General features: G+C 43.9%; 1 non-coding gene across 1 annotated transcript; it reads left to right on the plus strand.

The window, feature by feature from the left end:
- Nucleotides 1–13,876: 13,876 nt before the first annotated feature.
- TRNAR-CCG (transfer RNA arginine (anticodon CCG)) lies at nt 13,877–13,949 on the plus strand. Its single transcript has one exon. It is a non-coding gene; the product is annotated as a tRNA-Arg (tRNA).
- The last annotated feature ends 12,601 nt before the right edge of the window (nt 13,950–26,550 follow it).

Here is a 26,550-nt window from a genome sequence, read left to right on the forward strand (position 1 = left end):
AGTAGATAGATACAGTGTCCATTGGTGCATTCACAAACCCTGAGCTAGACATAGGGTGCCGATTGGTGTGTTTACAAACCTTGAGCTAGATACTGAGTGCCAATTGGTGTATTTATAATCCCTTAGCTAGACATAAAGGTTCTCCAAGTCCCCATCAGACTCAGGAGCCCAGCTGGCTTCACCCAGTGGATCTCACACCGGGGCCGCAAGTAGAGCTGCCTGCCAGTCCCGTGCCTTGCGCCCGCACTTCTCAGCCGTTGGGTGGTCGATAGGAGTGGGCGCTCTGGAGTAGGGGGCGGCGCTCGTCGGGGAGGCTCGGGCCGCGCAGGAGGCCATGGCGGGGAGGGGAGGCTCAGATATGGCGGGCTGCAAGTCCAGAGCCCTGCCCCGCGGGGAGACAGCTAAGGCCCGGCGAGAAGTCGAGCACGGCAGCTGCTGCCCCAGGTGCTAAGACCCTCTTCTGCCCGGGGCTTGCGGACTGGGGGGGCCGCTTCGAGTGCGGGGCCCTCCGAGCCCAAGCCCACCCGGAACTCGCGCTGGCCCGCAAGCGCCGCGCGCAGCCCCGGTTCCCGCCTGCGCCTCTCTCTCCACACCTCCCTGCAAGCTAAGGGAGCCGGCTCCGGCCTTGGCCAGCTGAGCAAGGGGCTCCCACAGTGCAGCGGCGGGCTGAAGGTCTCCTCAAGCGCGGCCAGAGTGGGTGCCAAGACTGAGGAGGCGCCGAGAGCAAGCGAAGGCTATGAGGGCTGCCAGCAAGCTGTCACCTCTCAGTATGGCGGCTGGCTGAGTGTTTTAGCACCATATCGTTTATTGTCATGCGTTGGTAAGATTATGGTATGCTTCCTGAATTTTGCTTTTACAGTAACTTGTATTCATTCATGCATTTTTCAACCTGCTCACTCCAGTTCAAGGTCCTGGGTGGCTGAAGCCTAATTCAACTCCTCTAGAGTGTCAGGAGGGAACCCACAGTGGACAGGTGGCCATTCCATCATAGGGCTGGCTCATACACACACTCACACATAAGCTCGCGTGCTCTCTCTCTCTCTCAGACTGATGACGCTAGACTCAGACTAGATATGCTAATGAACCTAATGTGCACATTTTTGGGATGTGGGAGGAAAGTCACACAGACAGTGGCTTCCAGGAGAAATAGACTTTTTTCTCATCAACATAACAAAATGATGTTGAATGAAAACGTTATTCAAGGGTCTGCTGTACGCAGATTTTCCTATTTCTTTAGGTCTTCATTTTTGAAGTCTCTTGTGTCAATAAAACTTATGTTTAATAGATTTGTATGGTTTTCCCTTTTTTTAATGCTTTTCCCTTTTTTTTTGTTGTTGTTGTTGTTGAGACAGAATTTCACTCTTGTTGCCCAGGCTATCGTGCAATGGCGCGATCTCGGCTCACCACCATCTCCGCCTCCTGGGTTCAAGCGATTCTTCTGCCTCAGCCTCCCGAGTAGCTGGGATTACAGGCGTGTGCCACCATGCCCAGCTAATTTTGTATTTTTAGTGGAGATGGGGGTTTCTCCATGTTGGCCAGGCTTGTCTCAAACTCCTGACCTCAGGTGATCCACCAGCCTCGGCCTCCCAAAGTGCTGGGATTACAGGCATGAGCCACCCCACCCGGCCTGCTTTTCCCTTGTTAATCTATCTTTTGTTATGAAGTGTCAGCCATGAACCTGGTACTGGGTGGGAAAACATGTTTTTCTGCCCTAGATCTTCCTATAAGTGCTTTTGGGACAAAACTGCAGGAGTCCCCAAAGGTGAAAATTTACCTGGGGGAGTTCATAAAAACAGGAATCCCAGGCCTTACCCCAGAGACTGAGATGCTGAGTGCTTTCAGAGTCTCCAGAAAAGGGCCCAGGAATTATTATGGGGTGACAGATGTCACAGCCAGATCGTCCTCACATCTGTGGAATATTGTGTTATTTAATATTTCCCAGTTGAATTTGATATTCGGGCAAGTTTGAAAACCACTGGGCCTGAAAATCTAGCCACAACAACAGAAACTGAAACTAGGATTTGGGGGAAGTTAACAAGGGGAGGAGAAAGATTGGAAAGTATTACAAGAAAAACTTGGGACTGTAACGTTCCCCACAAACTGGGAAGGTCCCGGAAGACCAAAGACAGTCCAGCTTAATAAGCAGGTGAGTTTAGTAGGACTTAGATACAGGGTACTCCTGGGTGCAGCAGGATAGCTCTAGAGATCCATGCCACCTCCTGTCTTTAAACTGTTTTTAAGTTAATTTTCTGGCTTTTTGCCTACTGTGTTTGAGCAATGAGACTGTTTTTCATGGTAGGTTCTCAGATATTCTCTGGGATGTTTGTGTTCTCAAGGACACCTGCTCCTCTGCTGGGCATCGTGGCCTTGGCTCACCACTGGGCCTTCAGGGTTCAGGCAGTAGACATACACTCTTAAGTAACATGGTGGGTGATCTGTCATGCTACAATCCACCCTGCCCCCCATCTCTTACATTCTTTCTGCCAATCTTGTGCGAGACTCCCTGAGTAGGGTGGAAGGAAAGAACTATACAGGTCTATAATGTATAGCCATGGCCTTGCGCATACAGGCCACATCTACAGTATACGTAGGAGCACAAAAAGCAGAAGTTAACTACAATTATAATGTCTATTAGCAAAACATAATTCCCATGACTAGAGAAGCTGCGTAACCAATTTGAGAATGAGTAAAAGAAACCTAATTAGGTTATAACATGGATCTGAGTTGACAAATGGTTTAAAGTACCTGTGACATTACTCTCTTCATCAGGGAAATAGGTGTAACAGGTAGCACCTAGAAAGGCACATTTTGGGTCTTTGTTACGTTGGCGATTGAGCCTCTAGGTGGAGGCAATCCCTAGTAAGCCTGGGTTGCATTATCAGTGCTATTGTACAAGTCACTCCAGTTCTGTCAGGAGAAAGGCAGAGTATTTTAAGGCATATCATTATTATTTCATAGGGAGAGGTATCTGACTGGTTGTTGACTGCTTCTGGAGTTGCAGCTCAGTCTAGAAAGACATTACCAGCTGCCATGAGTAGCAGAAACAACCTATGGGTACAAACACATGTAGTTAGTAGGAACCCTCATGGGCGTATTCACTCCTTGCAACTTTTTTTTTTTTTTTAAATTTTTTTGAGACGGAGTCCTGCTCTGTTGCCCAGGCTGGAGTGCAGTGGCATGATCTCGGCTCACTGCAAGTTCCGCCTCCCGGGTCCACACCATTCTCCTGCCTCAACCTCCTGAGTAGCTGGGACTACAGGCACCCGTCACCACACCCGGCTAATTGTTTTGTATTTTTAGTGGAGACGGGGTTTCACCGTGTTAGCCAGGATGGTCTTGATCTCCTGGCCTCATAATCCACCCGCCTTGGCCTCCCAAAGTGCTGGGATTACAGGCGTGAGCCACTGCGCCTGGCCACACCTTGCAACATTATTATAATTGTGTTTTCTCCCATTGGCACTATTAGGGATGCCACTGTGGGCTTCAGGCCTGGATTACAAAACCACCCATGTCTTCTTTTCCTAGAAGCAGCCATAATAGCCAATTGATAAGTTTCCAGCCTTGCGCATGCTATCCATACTATAAGTACTCCAGCAGGTTATGAGTGCTGCCATATGTTGATAAAGTAAGTGTCTCGGAACTCTATCAAGGAGCACAGTGGGACCACTGCCCCTGTGGCAGTTGTCATGGCATCCTCCAGTACTATAAAACTAATCCAGTATGGAGACATATTCCAGCTCAGCTTCAGGTCCCTGTAGCCATCACTGCTTGGCAGATCCACTGGTGTTCTCAGGAGCCTGTCTCACCATCTGCCTCAGGAGCACGGCTCAGTGTCTTTGAGGTAACCCCGAGAGTTTGTGGGACATGTCTTACAGGCCTTGCCAACCATTTATAAGGAGTGATGCCATGTGTGCTAGTGGGTGACTCATTTAACGTTTGTATGGCTTTATGGAGATTCTTAGTCCAGGAACTTAAAGAGCCATGCTGAAACAGTGCACACATCTGGGTCTTTAACAGGCCATTATTTCTTTCTGTAAGTCCTGCCTCTGTTGGATTGTGGTGGTAAGTGGAACCTCCAGTCTATATTTTCTTTTTTATTTTCAGACAGAGTCTCGCTCTGTCGCCCAGGCTGGAATGCAATGGCGCAATCTCGGCTCACTGCAACCTCCGCCTCCCGGGTTAAAGCAATTCTCCCATCTCAGCCTCCCAAGTAGCTGGGACTACAGGCATGCGCCACCATGCCTGGCTAATTTTTGTATTTTTAGTAGAGATGGGGTTTCACCACGTTGGCCAGACTGCTCTCAAACTCCTGACCTCAAGTGATCTGCCCGTCTCAGCCTCCCAAAGTGCTGGGATTACAGGCATGACCCACCATACCCGGTCCAGTCTATATTTTCTTCTGATGCCCAGTGTTGGATATCTTTGCTATGCCCCTCAATGTACCAGGACCTAGCAGATATTGGCAGGGTACCCTTATATATGGTGGTTGGCCTGATAGGTGGCTCCACTGCCATGTTGGCTCCCTCCCATAACTGAGACCAAAACCCTATAGGTACCATTCCCATTAGTTGCTTTTGCCCCAAACCTAAATTCATCCCTGTGACATCTCTGGTGATTACTAATACAGCAGTAGAGTCTGTATGCTTGGGCTTGTTTCACCAATATTTTTGTTTTGTCAAATGCCTCTTGCTCTATTTATGTCGTCTCATTTTTTACCTGTCTTTATTAGGGTATATAATGGGTAGAGTATTTGTGCCAGATGAGGAATGAATATCCTCCAGTAGCCAGTAAACCTAGGAAAACCTGGAGTTGCTCTACTGTCTGGAGAGCAGACTACTATGCTATCTTATATCAATGACAGCTTTGGGTATGTTTCACATCTTACCCAACCAGGTAACTCTCAGGAATTTGACAGCCATGCCAAGCCCCTGTATCTTTTTGGGGTTGACTTCCTATCCCTCCTTTAGGCTGTCCAAAACAGTTTGTAGGATAGTCTCCAAATCTGTAAGAGACTCTGAGGTTAGCATGTTATCATTAATATAGTGAAACAGGGAGACCAAGGCAGGCAAAGAGATTATAGACAGCTCCTGTGCAACCATACTGTGAGAGATGGTGGGGCTTTGCAGGTGCCCTTGTGGCGACACCAGGAAAGTCCATTCTTGGCCCTCCTAAGTGGAGGCCAACAGGTCTTGTGAATCTTCAGTTAAAGGAATACTGGAAAAGATATTAATGAAGTCAATCACAGCATGGATACTTCCCAGCTTCGGTACTGCTTGCTCTAGCAGTTGAGCAATACTGGATACAGCTGCATGTACAGGGAGTACCACTTTGTTCAGCTAGCAGTAATCCACCATCATCTTCCAGGCATCACCTGGCTTCTTCACAGGCCACACAGGGCTGCTGTAGGGGCTCTGGGCCAGTCTGACTATTTGTACCTTATGTAGTTCCTGGGTTGTTTGGGTGATTTCAGTGTCCCCCCGACAGCAGGCAGTATTGTTTCATGTTCATTACCTGCAAGTATACAGGTGCCTATTTGGCCCATCCCCTTTTTGCTTTTTGATTACTCTCTGGACCTGGTCCTTCTTTTTATCCAGCTCACTGAGGTCTGCCAATGCTTCCCCCATATCATAGATTTCATTTCCCACTAAGAGGCTCAGAAGTGTGACCAATGTCCTATATTATAAATGCCATTGTTTAAATTGGAAATGATCCACACATTCAATAAGTACTTAAAACAATTTTAAGGTTTTAAACTACACAAAAAGTTCACCTGTAAGCATTTATCTCTTACATTTACTCAATGTATTCATTTTTAGCAGTTTACCTAGATTACTCATGGGAACGAAGACATTAGACAAAGTTACTCATCATTCTTAATTATTTTTCTGTTAAACTGTGAATGTCAGGTGTTCACCTAGGCAAGAACTTTAGAGTTAAACACATGGGCATTTTTGCCAATAACTCAGGAAGTTTAGCTGTTTTCACTGACCTAACAATATTAAATTAGTCATACTTATCAAAAAATCACACAAAGATCATTCTGTTTTTGGCTAGGTTTACAGACTTATGACCTTTATGTCAAACCCTTACACCTTAAAATATCTAGCAGAGGCAAATGTAAAACTAACTGGTAAACTGAGACAAAAACATATACTGACAATTCGAAGACATTTCTATTTTTATTTTACCAATAATTTTAAAGCCAGATTATTTATTAAAGATTACTAAATTCATATGAATTTGAAAAGCATTTGGACTTAATTTATGAGTACTCATTTATGTATAAGTCATTTGGTAGTATGCTAGGCATAACATAATATACATACATACACATAAACACATTTAAGCATGTATCTATACACACAAACCAATATCCGACAGCTTTTACTTGGAACTCTAGCCATGAGACAACATCATAAATTTATTATTTTACAAAAGATAGTTGGATCAGGCCAGGTGCAGTGGCTCAAACCTGTAATCCCAGCACTTTGGGAGGCCGAGGCGGGAGGATCACCTGAGGTCAGGAGTTGGAGACCAGGCTGGATAACATGGTGAAACCCACTTTCTGCTAAAAATACAAAAAAGTAGCTGGGAGTGGTGGTGCACCCCTGTAATCCCAGCTTCTCAAGAGGCTCAGGCAGGAGAATCACTTGAATTTGGGAGACGGAGGTTGCATTGAGCCAAGATCTCACCGTTGCACTCCAGCTTGGGCAACAAGAGTGAAACTCCATCTCAAAAAAAAAAAAGAAAAAAAAAAAGAAAAGCTAGATCCGAATTATTTTTCACAAAATTGAGACCTGTCCAGAAGACTAGACTTTGCACTGATAGGTAATCCAATAAAGACTGTGGAACACAATTTTGGGTAAAGCAGTTTCTATAGCAGTTTTGTTTTTAAAATCCTCATTTATCCACATCCCCTTTTTTCTGTGCTTCAAATGAGTTTCATTGTTTACATTTTAGTAAGAACTGGCTGTATTGTAGAGAAAAGTAAAATCTCCAAGTGGCTTTGAATTAGTGAGTTTTATTTCAACCCGAATAGCTTAATAATGGCATATTTGAGTGTTGGGGTGATCAGACCCAACACCAGGTCGTGGGGGCGACGAAGTCCTGCGGAGTCACAGAAATGAGAAAAAGACAGTTTGAGAGAGAAAGTGGGACTAAGTGGCCATCACCAACGTGGAGGCTGCGAAGGCCCTGAGCTCTGGGAGCCCACGCTATTTATTGGTGCTCAAACAAACAGGTAGTGAGGATGTGGGGGTTGAAAGGAAACGGTGTATCAAGTGAATGAGAAACATATGGCTACTTTAGATAATGGGAGTGCTAAAAGCAAGGAGCCAGCAAGTCTAGCAGACATACAAGCCCTGTTGTCTCCCAACACTCAGCTTCTCTCCCAACATTCGAGGCTGGGCGCAGTGGCTCACACCTGTAATCTCAGCACTTTGGGAGGCTGAGGTGGGTGGATCACAAGGTCAGGAGTTTGAGACCAGCCTGGCCAATATGGTGAAACCCCCATCTCTACTAAAAATACCTGGGCGTGGTGGCAGGTGCCTGTAATCCCAGCTACTCGGGAGGCTGAGGCAGGAGAATAGCTTGAACCCGGGAGGCAGAGGCTGTAGTGAGCTGAGATCACTGCACTCCAGCCTGGGTGACAGAGTGAGAATCTGTCTCTAAATAAATAAATATCATATTCAAAATAGGCGGAAACAAAAATAAAGAGAGAAATAGCTTTAGGAGACTCTACTTAACTCTATAGTTGCAGCTTAACCATTTAAAATCTGAATTTTTTTGTTGTAATTTTCCCATCAGTTAAAAAACGTGCACAAGAAAGGGCCATACATAATAGGTAACCAGCTGGAGTCCTAAAAAAGCTGGCATGCTTTGAACTTCTGCAGGTGTTTCTCTCCTTTCTCTGTTTCCTGCTCTAATGATTTCTCAGGGGCCAGCCTTATTGCAACAATAGCACATTTGCTATCCTTATCCTACTTTGATATCTTAGCCTCTTGCAATATGCGCTTAGTCCCCGCCACATTTTCTGAGTATCCCTATACTTCTGCAACAGTCCACAAAGGTTGAGCGATGGAGCAATTCCAACCCACCTGCATGTTGCCGACCACCCCAGGATTCCCCCTGCAGATGCCCTTTCCTGACTCATTGTTTGGTCTCTCGGATCCTGTTTGTGATGCCAATTGTTATGAGCAAAATTTGGGACTGTAACGTCCCCCTAAATTGGGAAGGAGCCAACAGACCAAAGAATGACTCGGACAAGTACAGCTTGACAAGACAGATGAGTTTATTAGGACTTACACACAGGGTACTCCTGGATGTAGCAGGACAGCTCCAGAGATCCATGCAGCCTCCTGTCTCTAAATGGCTTTTTTTTTTTTTCTTAATACCAAGTCTCGCTCTGTCTCCTAGGCTCGAGTATAGTGCTGCCATCTCGGCTCACTGCAGCCTCCGCCTCCTGGGTTCAAGTGACTCTCCTGCCTCAGCCTCCCGAGTAGCTGGGATTACAGGCACCCGCCACCCCGTCCTGCTAATATTTGTATTTTTAGTAGAGACTGGGTTTCACTATGTTGGCCAGGCTGGTCTCGAACTCCTGGGCTCAAGCAATCCACCCACCTCGGCCTCCCAGAGTGTGGGATTACAGGCATGTGCCACCGCACCCAGCCTCTAAACTGCTTTTAAGCTTATTTTCTGGCTATTTGTCTGCTGTGTTTGAGTGATGAGACTGTTTTTCTTAGTAGGTTCCTAGATACTCTCCCGGATGTTTGGGTTCTCAGGGACACCTACTCTTTGGCTGGGCACCATGGCCTTGGCTCACCACCTGGCTTTCAGGATTCGGGCAGTGGACATACATCCTTACGTAATCTGGTGGGGGACTCATCACACTACAGAAGGGAAAAGAGGAAACCCATGAGGTGAGAGGCAGTGTGCTGGGTAGTGGAGCCTCAAGGATGCTCAGGATTTGGATGCTCAGATCTGGCTGTGTCCCAGATCCCCAATGCATCTGTGCTTCCTCCAGGTACTACAGAAGAATGAATGCCCCTTACTCTAAAGTGAGGCAACAGAAGGTGTCAATCCTTCGAGTCCAGTTGTTCACAAAGCATAGGTGCATCAGAATCATCTGGATGACTTGTTGAAACATATATTGGGAACATCCATTGGGAATTTCTGATTTAGTGGACCTGGGGTAGGGCCCAAGAATTTGCAGTTCTAACAGGTTTCCAGATTATACTGATGGTGATCCATGGTGATCCAGAACCTCTTACAAGAGACTCGGCTTGTCTTGTCTGAGACTTTTGTGACTCACTGAGTCTCTGGATGGGCTCAGCATTTTCTCAGGTGCATCTCCTAAACTGTATGTTTGAAGATCATTAGTCACATACAGCTGCTTTTTGAAACTGTCACAAGGAAGCCAACCCATCTGGTTGTCAGAGAGCAGTGTTAAATGCTCAGACAAGAGGCAAGCCTGCATAGGGTTGGGCAGCTCCAGTTGCAGAAGGAAACACCAATTTAGCATGTTTGCTTTCTTGCTTTTTTTGCCTGCTTATTTTTAGCATATTTAGTTGACAATCCAAAACAACAACAAAAAAAGACAAGACAGACCACAGACAAATGTGTACACTTTACAAGATTCTCAAGACAACAACAGCAACAAAGTTTCTGAGTTTATGAATCTAAGTAGCATTTTACTCCCAGGATCTGAAGTTCAAGTTCTGATCCCTGTGCACCCAAATTACATCTTTCTCCTCCAGGTAGAAAGCTATCAAAATCCAGCTTTTTCCTGGGCACGCTCTTTATAGCATATGCAGCTGTCTCTTCTGCTACTGGCACACTGCTATTGGATAAAAAGAAGTCTTGGCTGGGCACAGTGGCTCACACCTGTAATCCCAGCACTTTGGGAGACCGAGGCAGGTGGATCTCCTGAGGTCAGGAGTTGGAGACCAGCCTGGCCAACATGGTGAAACCCTGTCTCTACTAAAAATACAAAAATTAGCCTGGTGTGGTGTGGCAGGCGCCTGTAATCCCAGCTACTAGGGAGGCTGAGGCAGGAGAATCGCTTGAACCTGGGAGGTGGAGGTTGCAGTGAGCCGAGATTGCACCATTGCACTCCAGCCTCAGCGACAAGAGCTAGACTCCAAAGAGCAAAACTCCATCTTAAAAAAAAAAAAAAAAAAGTCTCGAGTGCAGAACCGTGAAAAAGCTAAAGCTGTTATACAATTGGAGAGCGAATGATTCAACATTTTGTTAATCATTGGCCTTATTCTCTGTCCTGCTCTAAGGAGGGCATAATGTTTGTCTCCTGCAATTGGTCATAGGAATAATGCTTAAGGTCTGAACTAGCAGAGACTTGAGTGATAAAAAACAAAGAAGGAACCTATTTGAACTGGAGAAAGAAAGTGGATGCTGCAGGATTGAGAGACTTTATGGATTTTAAAAGCAACAAAGATGGAGCGTGTCCTCAGGAAACACACACACACACAGGTAGTGTAAGAGATGTGGATGTTGCCTTTCACTAAACTATTAAGTAGAGAAGGAGAAGCAGGAATTATGCTTGTTTGTTTGTTTTTATTTGTGGGAAGTAGGATGGTATCCAGAAGGGGATGAAGCTGTTTGGTTTTGGACAAGAATTTAAAATACTTAAAGGCAACTTCATGGAAATGTCTGATAAACATGATCTGTGGATCGGCCATGGCACTCCAGCCTTGGTGACAGAGTGAGACTCCGTCTCAAAAAAACAAACAAAAAAATAAGTTGGTAAGGTTATATTCTTTTGTCTATGTTCTGTTTCAACTTATGTAGATTATTATAAATTGATGTAACACATGTGAGAGGAAAATGTGAATATAAAAATGCAAAGCCCTAACATTTGCTCACACACACACACATACACAAATCTTCTGAAATTTCATTATTTTCCCCTTTTCTCCCTTTAAAGACAGACCTATTATTATCTAGGGACAGTGAAAATGAGAAAAGGAGAATAAAAGGGAACAAAATGCAAAAGAGGAAGCTAAGCACATATTTCTGGGTATATTTTGCAGAAGACACAGGATGCAAAGTACAAGTGGAAGAGAAAGTGGGGATGGAGCCAAAGTTGAGACAAAAAGGGGGGCAGAAATAAAAGAAGGAAAATGGAGCCAGTCAGAAATTGCCCTTCTCTGAGCAGAAGAAACTGTAGAGAATAGTTCTGAATGATAACCAGGTAAAGGAGATCAGAAATAGAGTGGGAAGCAGGTTAGGAGGCTTAGCATTTTCAGGTTAGCAAGGTGAGATTTAAAAGGAGAGGAAAAAATATCTCCATGAACTCTCAGTTCTTATTTTTATTTTAGAATTAGAGCCCTGTGAGAAAGCTGACAATTGTATTTTAGCTCACAAAGATCTCAAACCCTAATATTGTCACTATCCAGGATCTAAACCTTTTAGCTCTGTTGTGGCCTCTCTGGAGGAAGGATTAGGAGGACCATGAATCATGGTATCATCCACATCTGTCCTTGGGCAGTTCCAGAAGATGTCCTAAGCCCCAGGTGACCTGATTCCAGTTCATTAAAAAGGTGAGCCACATATATTCTTTCAACAGTAAGTGTCCCAATGCTGATGATGAAGATGAGAAAATATCTTCCAGTAGCTTAATTTTTTTTCAGTTTCAATACTTTCAATATATCCAGTTTCAACAGTTGCATATAACTTCAAATATTTGGCTTTAATTGAAAATGTTCACCAAGCTTTGAAAATGGAGAGAGAGAGTTGCACTTATTAGAGTTTTATGTATGTTTATTGCATCAAACACTTATAATGTGTCTTGTACAGGTTCCAATTTCCAGTTATTTAAAGGGATTGAGAACTTCAAGACTGAATCTGAGTGGAAACTCTGACATATAAATACAGACTTATCCAATTGGGATCATACTGCATATGTTTTTATTATTTGCTTTATTCTCAACATTGTATTCAGAACATCTTCCCATGTTATTAAAAATTATTTTAGAACAGAGAATCCTCTTCAGTTTTTACATTTGTCCTTGTACTTCTTCATCATGGCGATATTATGTTTTGTTAATGATTGCTGCATAGACAGGGCGCAGTGGCTGGCTCTTGTAATCCCAGCACTTTGGAAGTAAGAGACGGGTGGGTCTCTTGAGTCCAGGAGTTCCAGAGCAGCTTGGGCAGCATGGCGAGACCCCGGCTATACAAATACAAAAAAATTAGCTGGGCGTGGTGGCGCGCGCCTGTAGTCCCAGCTACTCAGGAGTCTGAGGTGAGAGGATCCCTTTAGCCCGGGAGGTCGAGGCTGCAGTGAGCCGTTATAGCGTCACTGCACTCCAGCCTGGGTGACAGAGTGAGACCCTGTCTCAAAAATAATAATAGGCTGGGCGCAGTGGCTCACACCGGTAATCCTAGCACTTTGGGAGGCCGAGGAGGGCGGATCACTTGGGGTCAGGAGTTCCAGACCAGCCATGGCCCAACATGGTGAAATCCCATCTTTACTAAAAATGCAAAAATTAGCCGGGTGTGGTGGCGCATGCCTGTAGTCTCAGCCACCCGTGAGGTTGAGGCAGGAGAATTGCTTCCGGGAGGCGGAGGCTGCAGTGAGCCCAGATCGCGCCACTGTGCACTCCAGCTTGGGTGACAGAGCAAGACTCTGTCTCAAAAACAAAACAACAACAACAAAAGAATAATAATAATTGCTGTATCTTTAGGCAATCTTTGCAGTTTTTACAGTAGATATTAAGCTAGCTTTCTAAAATGCAGTGGGACATTTTGTTGTTTTTGTGCTCTGCAACAGTTTATGTAAACCTGTGTTGGAATGACAAGAAGCACGATATTATTCCAAATCTTGTACTCATGCTAGTTCATATCCTATGCCACTCTGTGGTCTCTTCCTTATCAATGTCCCTTCCTCATCAATGTCCCTGGGTTCCTGAGCGAAGCCTAAAGTAAGACACTCTAAAAATTTTGACTGAATATTCGGCGATAATTTGAGCTTCGTCTTAACCCCAAAGAAAATACTATAGAAAAAAACACTAGGAAAAATAGAAGTTGATGGGATTCTCTTTGTTGAAGAGTGTAGGGTTCAGGAAGGGAGAGATTTTGCTTGGATTTCATTGTGTTAGAAAACATGCCATTTTCAAGGAACCAAAATCATACTGTGTAATGGACAGACCGGTGTTACAGTTCTACTTAAGGGTTGGATGTTTCACATCTTTCCTATCCCATCCACACTTTTGGTGACTGTGGGGTTCCCCCAAACACCCTATTGTTCTGTGGATTAATCCACAGCGAGCTGGTGACGCGTTCTTGTCAAGACCAAATCAAACTTGGGAAGTCTTCAAGTCAAGAATGGAAGTCACTAAGCTCCACGAAAATAAACAGTATATGTGAACTGAATAACCTACTTTGTTCCGGCCTTCCGCCAACCCTGCACTTCCAACAGAACCATCTTCGAAGCTTCCTGGCCATCACTGCCCCGCCTCCAGCGTCGCCATCATTCCTTTCACACACCCCACTTGCCGAAAGTACGTTCTGTGCGCTCTCTCACCCTCCTCTTGATTGTTTTCCCTAAGGGGTGCAGTATCAGTTCGGAACTGAAAATCTCCCTATCCCACTTCTCGAAGCCATTAATCAGAGATTTCAACAGGGTTCACCGCTGATGACCCATCTAACTGCTCGTCCTCTCACAGTTTCTGACAACTGTGTATTAGTTTTTGCAAGTTTTAGAAGGTGTTGTAAATAGTTTTTAACTGTTACTGAATTTTAATTTCAAAGGAGGAACTTTTTATTAAGCTGAATCTTTGAAGTCAGCGCTTAAAAAGCCCCCTTCCCCACCATGTTACATTCCCTTTGTGTCCTATGTAAGAAAACCTCTTCGGCGGTTGGCCGCGTGGCCTAATGGATAAGGCGTCTGATTCCGGATCAGAAGATTGAGGGTTCGAGTCCCTTCGTGGTCGTTGTTTTGCGTTCTCTGATTTGAAAGATATTTGTTGATTCAGAGCATTTTCCCTTTTCTTGCTCCGGTCTGGCTGCCAATTAACAACTAAAGGTAGAAGTCTTATTTAACGAGTATATACGGCGTGCCTGCCCTGTGACAACTGCTTTATAAAAGAACAAAGCAAAAATAGCACTTGGCCTCAAAGAGCTTACTTTCTACTGGACCTAACAGTTGAAATCAAGCAAACGCTGGGAAGAAAAAAAAAACGTGTTTCCACTCCTGTGAAAGAAAGAAGTAGGAAGATAAAATAAAAAAATAAGGGATGGGGACTTCTTTAGGAAGCATCCATCCTCCTGGAGGTCCTGAAGAAATGCTATTTAGCTGAAAAATGAGTATTTTTCAGGCAGAAGGAATAGCATTTGTTAATTCACTGAGAATCTGAAATCACTAAGTATTTTCAAAGTTCAGGTTGCTGAACTCTTGTGTGTATGTGTTTGGAGCTGGGGGGTGGGTGGGGGCGGGGGAAGGAGTGGAAATCACTACAGGGAAAAATCAACAAAAAAGGGATAAAGGGAGTTAACTTTCTGAGAACAAGATCTCTCACAGAGATTCTCTATGGCTGATACTCTGAACATGGTTTAAAATTAGTGTTCTCCAGATTTTCACTACCAAAAAAGGTAACTGTCATCACCTGGCAAATCGTCATCACTTAAGCCTAAAGGCAGAAACCACCAAAAGCTTTAATCCAAAGTGAGCTGTCCTCTAGTGCAACCTGTATTAGGGTAGTCAGGTTGAATTTTTGCAAGTCGGCCAATGCCATAAATTGATCTGAACATTACTGCAAAGAAAGCACAGTGAGAGGAGGATCAAGCAAATTTTCATCGTTTTTAATTGAGCTCCAGTCACTTCTTGAGGAAAAGGAGGCTAAAATTGATTCTCAAGAACATTTGTTTCTGTGAGAATATGTGGTAACTGAATAAGAATTCTTTAAAAAGAAACAACGCAATTCCCAGATTTAACACCAACACCAGTTAACATTTACCGAATGCATACACTGTGGCTGCACTATTCCAACTATGAGAAATATATTAATAGTCTTATTTTACAGATGTAGAAACTGACACCTAAAAGGGTATAATACATTGCCCAACACAACTAATAAAGGGTAAAGCTGGAAACTTAACCAAAATATGTTATTTCTGGAGCACAAGTCTCAATGTTTAAAACAAATTTTTGTTGTTTAATGGCATGATGCAATGTGGTAAAATATATATAACATAAACTGTCACTTTAACTTTATTTTTTTTTGAGACAGAGTTTTGCTTTGTTGCCAGGCTGGAGTGCAGTGGCGTGATGTGGGCTATCTCGGCTCATTGCAACCTCTGCCTCCTGGGTTCAAGCGATTATCCTGCCTCAGTCTCCCGAGTAGCTGGCAGTACAGGCGCATGCCACCATGCCCATCTAATTTTTTGTATTTTTAGTAGAGACGGGGTTTCACTGCGTTAGCCAGGATGGTCTCCATCTCCTGACCTCGTGATCCACCGGCCTCGAACTCCCAAAGTGCTGGGATTACAGGCGTGAGCCACCGCACCCGGCCCTTGTTTTGGTATTTTAAAGAGACGGGGTCTCATTCTCACCGCAGTCTTGAACTCCTGGGCTCAAAGAATCCTCCTGCCTCAGCCTCGCGTGTAACTAAAACCAGAGTCATGTGTCACAACACATGGCTAATTTTTAATTTTTTGTAGAGATGTGGTGGGCAGCATGGTCTCACCATGTTACCCAAGCTGGTTTTGAACTCCTGGTCTCAAGCAATCCTCCCGCCTTGACCTCCCAAAGTCCTCGGATTACAGGCATGAGCCTCAGCCCCTCACCTTTTGTCTTTTTGAAATCACCTATTCTAGATATTTCATATAAGCGGAGTTATACAGTACTTGTGTCCTTTCATACCTAGCCTATTTCATCACTAAGCAAAATGTTTTCAAAATTCATCCATCTCACAGCACATACCAGCATATATCCTATATTGTATGTATATTCTTCGTTTTTTAAAATTTTTTATATTTTGATGCCTATTCTCCTTACGCATTTTTATTTTCGTTATTTTGCTTATCTGCTCATCTGTTGATGGCTAGATTCTCTTTTTAGCTATTATGAATAATGCTGCAATGAACATTAGATTACAAGAATCTGTTTGAGTCTCTGCTTTCAATTCTTTTGGGTGTACACCTAGGAGAATTGCTAAGTCATATGCTAAACCCATGTTTAGCTTTTTAGGAACCACCAAACTGGTTTCCACATGGCTTTATCATTTTACATTCTCACCAACAATGCATGAAAGTTCCAGTTTATCATCTTCACCAACACTTTTTCATTTGCCATTTTCCTGATTATAGGCATCCAAGAAAGTTTGAAATGGTCCCCTACTTTGGTTTTGATTTGCATTTCCCTAGCGAATAAAGACACTGAGTACTTTCCATGTGTTTTTTGTCTATTTACATATTTTGTTTGGAGAGGTGACTATTTGAATTTTGCGCATTCAAACTGGGTGGGCTTTCTGTTTTTGAGCGGTACTAAGGTTTGGTTTTTGTGTTTTCTTGGGTATATCTGGATGTCGGACTCTTATCAAACATGCAATTTTTAAGACATTTTCACCAATTCTACATGCTCTTTTAACACTAATGTCCTTTGATGCACAAAAGTTTCTAATTTTGATGAAATTCCATTTATCATTCATCTATTTGTCTTTGAGCTGGAGCTCACTGTTGCCTAGGCTGGAATGCAGTGGCACGATCTAAGCTTACTGCAACCTCTACCTCCAGGTTCAAGTAATTTTTCTGCCTCAGCCTGGTGTCTAGAATTGGTGGGTTCTTGGTTTGCCTGACTTCAAACATGAAGCTGCAGACCCTCGTGGTGTTTTTTAAAAACAGTCCTGCTGGAGTTTGTTCCTTCTGATGTTAACCCATCTTGTGAGTTTCTTTGTGCTGGTGGGTTCCTGGCCTGGCTGGTTTCAAGGAGTGAAACATGCAGACCTTCAGCATGGGTGTTGCAACTCTTAATACAGTGTGTCTGAAGTTGCTCGTTTCTCCTGATATGCTCATAGTTCTTGCTGGCTTCAGGAGTGAAACTGCAGACCTTCACAATGAATATGACAACTCACCCGATAAGTAACAGCAAAACTTATTACAAAAAAACAAAGCAGTCACAACATAGACCCCAAGCAGGTTACTGTGGCTGCCCCCAGGCAGCCTGCTTTTATTGCCTTATCTGGCCCCACCCACATTCTGCTGATTGGTCCATTTTACAGAGAGCTGATTGGTCTGTTTTACAAAGAACTGATTGGTCTGTTTTGACAGGGTGCTGATTGGTGTGTTTACAATCCCTGAGCTAGACACAGAGTGCTGATTGGTGCATTTACAATCCTCTAGCTAGGCTTAAAAGTTCTCCAAGTACTCAAGGGATTAGCTAGGTACAGAGTGCTGATTGGTGCGTTTCCAAACCTTGAGCTAGACACAGGGTGCTGATTCATGCGTTCACAAACCTTGAGCTAGACACAGAGTGCTGACTGGTGTATTTACAATCCTTTAGCTAGACATAAAGGTTCTCTAGGTCTCCACTAGATTTGCTAGATGCAGAGTGCTGATTGGTGCATCCACAAACCCAGAGCTAGACACAGAGTGCTGACTGGCACATATACAATTCTCTAGCTAGCCATAAAAGTTCTCCAAGTCCCCACCTGCCTCAGGAGCCCAGCTGGCTTTGCCTAGCGTATTCCGCACTGGGGCCGCGGGCGGAGCTGCCCGCCAGTCCCATGTCACGCGCCTGCACTCCTCAGCCCTTAGGCGGTCGATGGGGCCCGGCGCCGCGGAGCAGGGGGCGGCACCCATCAGGGAGTCTGGGGCCGCAAGGGAGCCCACGGGTGGGAAAGTGGGGGGTTAGGCTCAGGCAGGGGGAGCTGCAGGTCCCCTGCCCTGCCCCATGAGGAGGCGGCTGAGGCCCGGCGAGAATTCGAGCGCAGTGCGGGTGGACGGGCAGTGCTGGGGGACCTGGCGTCCCCTCCGCAGCTGCTGGCCCAGGTGCTAAGCCCCTCACTGCCCACGCTCAAGACACCAATCCGCACCCTGTGTCTAGCTCAGGGTTTGTGGCTGCACCAATCGGCACTCTGTATCTAGCTAACCTGGTGGGGACTTGGAGAATCTTTATGTCTAGGTAAGGGAGTGTGAATACACCAATCGGCACTCTGTATCTAGCTAATCTGGTGGGGACTTGGAGAATCTTTATGTCTAGCTAAGGGGTTGTGAATGCACCTAATCGGCACTCTGTATCTAGCTCAAGGTTTGTAAACACACCAATCAGCACCCTGTGTTTAGTTCAGGGTTTGTGAATGCACCAGTCGGCGCTGTGTATCTAGTTAATCTGGTGGGGACTTGGAGAATCTTTATGTCTAGCTAAGGGATTGTAAATACACCAGTCAGCACCCTGTCTCTAGCTCAAGGTTTGTAAATGCACCAATCAGCACTCTGCGTCTAGCTCAGGGTTTGTAAATACACCAATCACACTCTGTATCTAGCTAATCTAGTGGGGACTTGGAAAACTTGTGTGTCTTGCTCAGGGATTGTAAATGCACCAATCAGTACCCTGCCAAAACGGACCAATCAGCTCTCTGTAAAATGGACCAATCAGCAGGATATGAGTGGGGCCAGATAAGAGTATAAAAGCAGGCTGCCACCACCCCCGCCCCCACCCCCCCCCTCGCAAGCTGGCAGTGGGGATTTGCTTGGGGCTTTCTCCACACTGTGGAGGTTTTGTTTCTTTTTTTGTTTGTTTGTGTTTTGTTTTATTTTGCTGTTTGTAATGATTCCTGCTGCTCAGTTTTTGTGTGCACACTACCTTTGTGGGCTGTGACAGTTGCCGTGAAGGTCTGCAGTTTCACTCCTGAAGCCAAAGAGACCATAAACCCAGTGGGAGGAACGAACAACTCCAGACACACCGTCTTAAGAGCTGTAACAGTTACCACCAAGGTTGGTAACTTTCCTGAGTCAGCGAAACCATGAACCCACCTGAATGGAATGAAACTCTGAACATATCCAAACATCAGAAGGAACAAACTCCCCACGCACCGGTTTTAAGAACTGCAACACTCACCGCGAGGGTCCACAGCTTCATTCTTGAAGTCAGTGAGATCAAGAATCCACCAATTCCATGACACACTGGGATCACAGGTGTTGAGCCACCGTTCCCAGATGCGTGAAGATTTCTCTAAGAGTTTTCCAATAGTTGTAGCTCTTATATTTATGCTACATACTACTATATATATGTATACTATAATGTTTATAATGCCTCAACCCCACCCATAAAAATGAACGTGCCATTAACCTGGTCATTGTTAGAACCATAAATGTACCCAAAGTAGTAGGTAGCAATGCCCTGGCTAAAGAGTACTGCGTGTTAGTACAGATAAAGAATTAGCACAGATAAATGTTATTCAGTGCCCAAATAAAGTATTTTAAGGCTCAAGTGGGGCCAGGCACGGTGGCTCACACCTGTAATCCCAGCACTTTAGGAGGCCGAGGTGGGTGGATCACGGGGTCAGGAGATCGTGACCATCCTGGCTAACACGGCGAAACCCTGTCTCTACTAAAAATACAAAAATTAGCTGGGTGTAGTGGCGGGCGCCTGTAGTCCCAGTCCCAGCTACTTGAGAGACTGAGGCAGGGAGGGGAAGGTTGCAGTGAGCTGAAATCTCGCCATTGCTCTCCAGCCTGGGCAACAGCAAGACTCCATCTCCAAAAAAAAAAAAAAAAAAAGGTTCAACTGTTGTACTCCAGTTTCCCTTTAATGAAAAGCTGATTCCTTTTTTGAAGAGAACTTCGTATTTTTTTATCTCAGAGTTTCCTTTTAAAAGAAGAAGCAGGCCAGGCGCGGTGGCTCACGCCTGTAATCCCAGCACTTAGAGACCGAGGCGGGTGGATCACGAGGTCAGGAGTTCAAGACCAGCCTGGCCAAGATGGTGAAACCCCGTGTCTACTAAAAATACAAAAAATTAGCCTGGCATAGTGGCACGCGCCTGTAATCCCAGCTACTCCGGAGGCGGAGGCGGAGGCGGAGAATTGCTTAAACCTGGAGGGGCGGAGCTTGCAGTGGGCCACTGCACTCCAACCTGTGCGACAGAGGGAAACTCCGTCGCAAAATAAATAAATAAATAAGAAGCATATGTTAGTTTGTTTCCACAGTAAGTGAAGACAGGCCATGTCACAAATAAACGGGGAAAAACATTCGACTGTAGCTCGTAGACAAAGGAAACCTTGAGAAGTTTAACACTGTATCATAGTTTTAGACAGAACACAATAATTACATTGTTAGAACAAAGTACTTAAAGAACTGATGTTACTTTTTTTTCTTTATTTAAGAGCATAACTTAACAATAGTCCCACTTGATCAGGCCTATGATCCCCCCAGTCTATTACTGTATGATTCTGAAGCTGTGGGAGGAAGCAATGCCCTTCTACATATCAACTCATGAATTACATATACATCTTCAAAAGATCAGAGATTTCCACTTTAACCATCTCGTCAATATTTCTACATAAGTTTAAAATATTTTTATTTTCACTTTATGCCACTTCTTAAAACTGAATTTCAGCAAGTACACTATATAAGTCCAGGATTTAATTCTATTTATTTTAATTTAACTCATTTCAATAAACATTTATGGAATGCAAATGCCAATCACTATGCTAGCTACATGCATACAAAGATGAAGAAGAACTGTCTGGTTTCCTTTCTCTCAATTTGTACCAACATCACTAGATCTGTGTGACAGTCTGGGAATAGGACTACACATAGTGGTCCAGGTTTTGAACAAAGACAAGAAAACTATTTCTTTTTTCATTTTTATTTTAGTTTTAGTTTTAGTTTTTTGAGGAGGGGTCTCACTCTGTTGCCCAGGCTGGAGTGCAGTGGCATGAACACAGCTCACTGCAACCTAGTCCTCCTGGGCTCAAGTGATTATCCCACCTCAGCCTCCCAAGTAGCCAGGATTACAGGCCTGCGCCACTACGCGTCGCTAATTTATTTTTTGTAGAGACAAGGGTCTCACTATGTTGCCCAGGCTGGTCTCGAACTCTTTGACTCAAGTGATCCTCCTGCCTCAGCCTCCCAAAATGCTGGGATTACAGGTGTGAACCACTGCACCCAGCCGACAATTGATTTCTTAATACCTTTCAACTGATACCCAGTATTTTATAAGCCTTATTGGGTATAGTGAGCATCTTTTCCTGAAAGAGAGAGCAGGGAATCACAAATATTACAAAGCTCTGTTTTCACAAAGGAAGTCTCAGGAGTGAGTGACCATTTCACCTACCCTCTGAATATCAAAGTTTTCAAACATCTACAGGCTCACACAGAATACTCTTATTTCCCTTCTAAGAGTCGGGAACTTAGAACTGGTCACTGGGTGAGACTGACCCTTTCCTTAAGGAGGATAATGACTGAAAACACATTTATTTCTGCTAAAACAAATTCTAGCCAACCCATTTCCTGGGCATGCTCTTAACAAATTTACTAATGTTAAGTGGGGCAAGAAGCCGCCATTCAAACATTTCAAAATTGTTATATTCAAAATATTTCCCTTCTATATCTACTCTCTAAAGGTCAATTACTAGAGAAACACAAAGTTTTACACACATTCATCAGAGGTATAAATCTTTTTTCTCTGATACGGGTTTTCTTTTTAATGTCTAAAAAGGTTCTGATGGGAAATAAGACCTTCATTTTGAGTAAAGCATTTTCCATATTCAGGGAAATGAGGAAGTCTTTCCCCTGTATGAATGTTAGGATAGTTAATGAAGTGTGAGCTCTCAATGCAGACTTCCCCAAATACTTTACTTTTATAAGGCTTCTCTCTTGTGTACAGTCTCTCATACAATGTCAGACCTGCATTGTGACTAGAGCTTTCTCTACATTCTTTAAAGTGATAACGTTTCTCTCAGTGTGTACTCTATGATGCTTAAGAAAGAGTGGGCTCTGATTAAAAGCGTTCCCACGCATAAGACATTTGTAGGGTTTTTCTCCAGTATGTATTCTCTGATGTTTGAGATGGTCAGAATTCTGAAGGACTTATTGCATACATTACGCTTGTGGATTTTCCCTCCAGTATGAAGCCTCTGATGTTTACTAAGATCTGAGATCCAAATGAAAGTCTTGCCACACTGATCACATTCATAGGGTCTGTGAAAAGTACAGCTTCTATAATGCAGGCTTTCACGGTGAAGGCCCTTCTATGCTCATCACACTTATAAGCGTTCTCCCCAGTGTGGATCTTCTGGAGATAGAGGCTAGTGGTCCCACTGAAGGCTTGCCACAAACTTAGTATTTACAGGGTCTCTCTCCAGCGTGGATCCTTTGCTGTTGAATAAGATTTGATTTCTTAGTGAAGAACTGTCTACATTCATCACATTTATAACCCCTCTTTCCCATAAGTATTTTGTTCAGTACAGTTTTCATGACTTCTCTATGATCTCTTTTTCCTGGGGTGAAAATGTTCTCTGTCTCACCAACAAAGGATTTTCTTAGTGCCTCTCATACCTGCCCTCAGGGTCACAAATGTTTTCAATTGTAGGATTTAAGGGATCATCACTTTTCCATCTTCCCAGGAACAGTGAGTGAGATGCTAGTTCTTCAGTACTTTTTGGAACCCTGAAGTCATGCTTAAACCTATACTCAGGCCAGGCATGGTGGCTCATACCTGTAATCCCAGCATTTTGGGAGGCTGAGGTAGGAGGATCACTTGAGCCCAGGAGTTTGAGACCAAGCTAGGCAACATCATGAGACCCCATCTCTTAAAAAAAAAAAAAAAAAAAAAAAAAAAAAAAAAAAAAAAATTAGCTGCTCATGGTGGTGTGTACCTGTAGTCCCAGCTACTCAGGAGGCTGAGATGGGAGGATTGCTTGAACCAAGAGGTCAAGGCTGCAGTGACTGTGCTATTGCACTCCAGCCTTTGCAACAGAGCAAGACTCTGTCTCAAAAATAATAAATAAACCTACACTCACCTTCTGAAATAAAACAACAAAAAATTATTTAAATTTCACTGCTAAATAAGAGCAGTAAGTTCTATTTCCCTTTTCTTCAACAGATTTGTAAATTTAGCTGTAAATGAAGGATTTGAACACACACAAATTCACACTAAACTCTAGGTTCAGTGTTTCCTATCTTGTTGGCTATATGACCTTAGGCAAGTCACATAACTTTGTGCATCTGTGTCTCTGCCTACAAAACATGGACAACAGTTGCAACCTCAAAGGGTTATGAAGGCACACAAAACTGTGCCTGACACACCGTAAGCATTATTAAGTGTTAGTTGCTATTGTTACCATTGTTGTCACATCTCAGTATCCCAACATGTTACTTATCTTAAATTGAAAAGGATTAAGAAATGTTACTTGCTATTTCTACAAATTCTTTCTTGGTTATTAAAATGTCATGTAAGTAGCTTTGTAGCAAGTCTTGTGTATAGCAGTTCCTTGCTATATACCTGGTATAAAGACGAATAAGATGCCCTCTTGAAGGCCACAACCTAGAGATGTCCTTCAGTTACAAGGCAGTGTGGTAAATACTATAAGAGTGAAGCATAAGAGCTTTGGGAGTGCAAAGAAGGAAACATCTAACTGCCTGAGAGAATCAAACAAAGTTTTGCAGCGGACAGGTTGACTGGGCTATCTTAAAACATAAATACAAATAGTCAGAAAAAGGGAAGGCAGTAAAAGCTTTCTAGATGGAAAGTATATACATACAAAGTTATTAAGGCACTTTTAAAATGGTACTTTTAGACAGTTTAGAACAGTTTGGTCTAGCTGGAACACAGATTGAATATGAAGGCGAAAGGAGATAAAGCTGAAAATGTAAGCTACATCATGAACAGTCTTGTTGCCAGGATAATGAACTGAACCATTAGCAGATGCTAAGAAGGTGTGTAGGCTGGGCACGGTGGCTCATGCCTGTAATCCCACCACTTTGGGAGGCCGAGGCCGGTGGATCACGAGGTCAGGAGATCTGGACCATCCTGGCTAACACAGTGAAACCCCGTCTCTACTAAAAATACAAAAAATTAGCCGGGCGTGGTGGCAGGCGCCTGTAGTCCCGGCTACTCAGGAGGCTGAGGCAGGAGAATGACGTAAACCCAGAAGGCGGAGCTTGCAGTGAGCCGAGATCGCCTCACTGCTCTCCAGCCTGGTGACAGAGCAAGAATCCGTCTCAAAAAAAAAAAAAAAAAAAAAAAAAGGTGTGTATAATATTAGCTTTCAGATTTATGCAAGTCACTATAGTGACAGTGTGAAAGATGGTCTTCAAGGAGAAAATGGACAAGACTGGCCGGGAACGGTGGCTCACGCCTGTAACCCCAGCCCTTTGGAGGCCGAGGCAGGCAAATCTCTTGCAGTCAGGAGCTCAAGACAAGCCTGGCCAACATTGTGAAAACCCGTCTCTACTAAAAATACAAAAATTAGCCGGGCGTGGTGGCACGGGCCTCCCAGCTACTCGGAAGACTTAGGCAGGAGAATCGTTTGAACCGGGGAGGCAGAGGTTGCAGAAAGCCGAGATCACGCCACTGCACTCTTGGGATTGATTGATTGATTGATTGATTTAGACAAAAGGTCTCTGTTGCCCAGGCTGGAGTGCACTGGTGTGATCTCGGCTCACAGCAACTTACACCTCCCGGGTTTAAATGATTCTCCCACCTCCGCCCCCTCGAGTAGCTGGGACTGCAGGCGCGCACCGCCACACCCGGCTAATCTTTGTATTTTTTGGTAGAGACGGGGTTTCACCATGTTGACCAGGCTGGTCTCGAACTCCTGAGCTCAAGAGATTCGCCCACCTCAGCCTCCCAAAGTGGTGATCCTGGGTTTTAAGCAGAATAGGAGACATACCACTACCCACTTATTGAACATATTCTAAATAAGTTTTCTTATCCTAAACTATTTTATATTCCAATATTGGAATCGCCTGAGTCCAGGGTGGTCAAGGCTGCAGTGAGTTATGATTGTGCTACTGCACTCCAGCCTGAGTGACAGAGTGAGACCCTGTATAAGAAGGAAGGAAGGAAGGAAAAGAAAAAAAATGATAGAAAATAGATTGTCGGTTGCCTGCAGGTTGGGGCAGGCTAGGAGATGGGGAGTGACTGCTAAGGAGTATTTTTTTTTACCTTGAGGTGATAAAAATGTTCTAACACTGATGGTGATAATGTTTGCACAACTCTGAATATTCTAAAAGTGATTGAATAGAATTGAATGGTGTGTAAATTATATCTCAATAAAGCTGGTAAAAATTTAGTGATTCAATAAAATCCTTTATTTGGTCAACGTACAGTATTCTGTCAGTTGAGACAAAAGTTAACATTCGAATTTAGATTTAGATTTTATATCTTCAGCTTCTTCTATCTAGAAAGAAAAGGCATTCACTAGTAATTATTAGGATGATTGTTCATTGTTATGTACAGATAACCGCAGTGACTTATCTGATAGTCCTTTAACAGACAGGAGTACTAGTGTAGTTACTTTGTTTTTATGTAACTAGGTAGGTCTTATGTAATGTCTTATTTGTCTGAATGAAAGATTATTGTGTCTTTAGCAGAGGAAAAGAGATAATTTCTCTGCACTGAAGATTATTTTAATGAGTAGTATAAGTAATGATATACACAAAATGGGAAATTATCTTGGCCTTAATGAACCATGTATTCTATATATAGAATATAGAATACGTGGCTTCTGTAAATAAAAGTTTCCAGTATTGGAATATAAAAAAATTTAGGATAAGAAAACTTATTTAGAATACATTCGATAAATGGGTAGTGGTATGTCCCCTATTCTGCTTAAAACCCAGGATCACCACTTTGGGAGGCTGAGGTGGACGAATCACTTGAGGTCAGGAGTTCGAGACCAGCCTGGTCAACATGGTGAATCCCTGTCTCTACTAAAAAATATAAAAATTAGCCAGGTGTGGTGGTGCACGCCTGTAGTCCCAGCTACTCGGGAGTCTGAGGCAGGAGACTGTGCCATTGCACTTCAGCCTGGGTGATACAGTGAGACTCTGTCTCAAGAAAGAAAGAGAGAAAGAGAGAGAAAGAGAGAGAGACAGAAGGAAGAAATGAGAGAAGGAAGGGAGAGAGAGAGAGAGAAAGAAGGAAGGAAGGAAAGAAGGAAGGAAGGAAAGAAACGCAATTTAATTCAGTTCAACTGCAGTTGAGCGTTTGTTGGGGGCGGGGCAGGGTTGAGGTGAGGGGAAGGAAGGAAGGAAAGAAACGCAATTTAATTCTGTTCAACTGCAGTTGAGCATTTGTGGGGGTGGGGGCGGGGTTGGGGTGAGGGGTTGGAGACAAGCCCAGGCTGGTCTTGAACTCCTGGCCTCATGTGATCCTCCCTCCTCAGCCTCACCCAAGTGCTGGGATTATAGGTGTAAACCACCGTGCCCAGCAGGACAGTCAAGAAAATTGAAACTGGAAAGTACCTTGGCCTTTTACCAAAAGCCAAATCACAGTGGCAGTGCTTTTTCCTCTAACGATATAATAGAATTCTGCAGGAGAATTCTTTCAGGGAGTTCACCTTTTGTTTTATTAGAGAGCTAAGTAACCT

Source organism: Pongo abelii, chromosome 5 (genome assembly GCF_028885655.2).
Source record: "Pongo abelii isolate AG06213 chromosome 5, NHGRI_mPonAbe1-v2.0_pri, whole genome shotgun sequence".
Taxonomy (NCBI): domain Eukaryota; kingdom Metazoa; phylum Chordata; class Mammalia; order Primates; family Hominidae; genus Pongo; species Pongo abelii.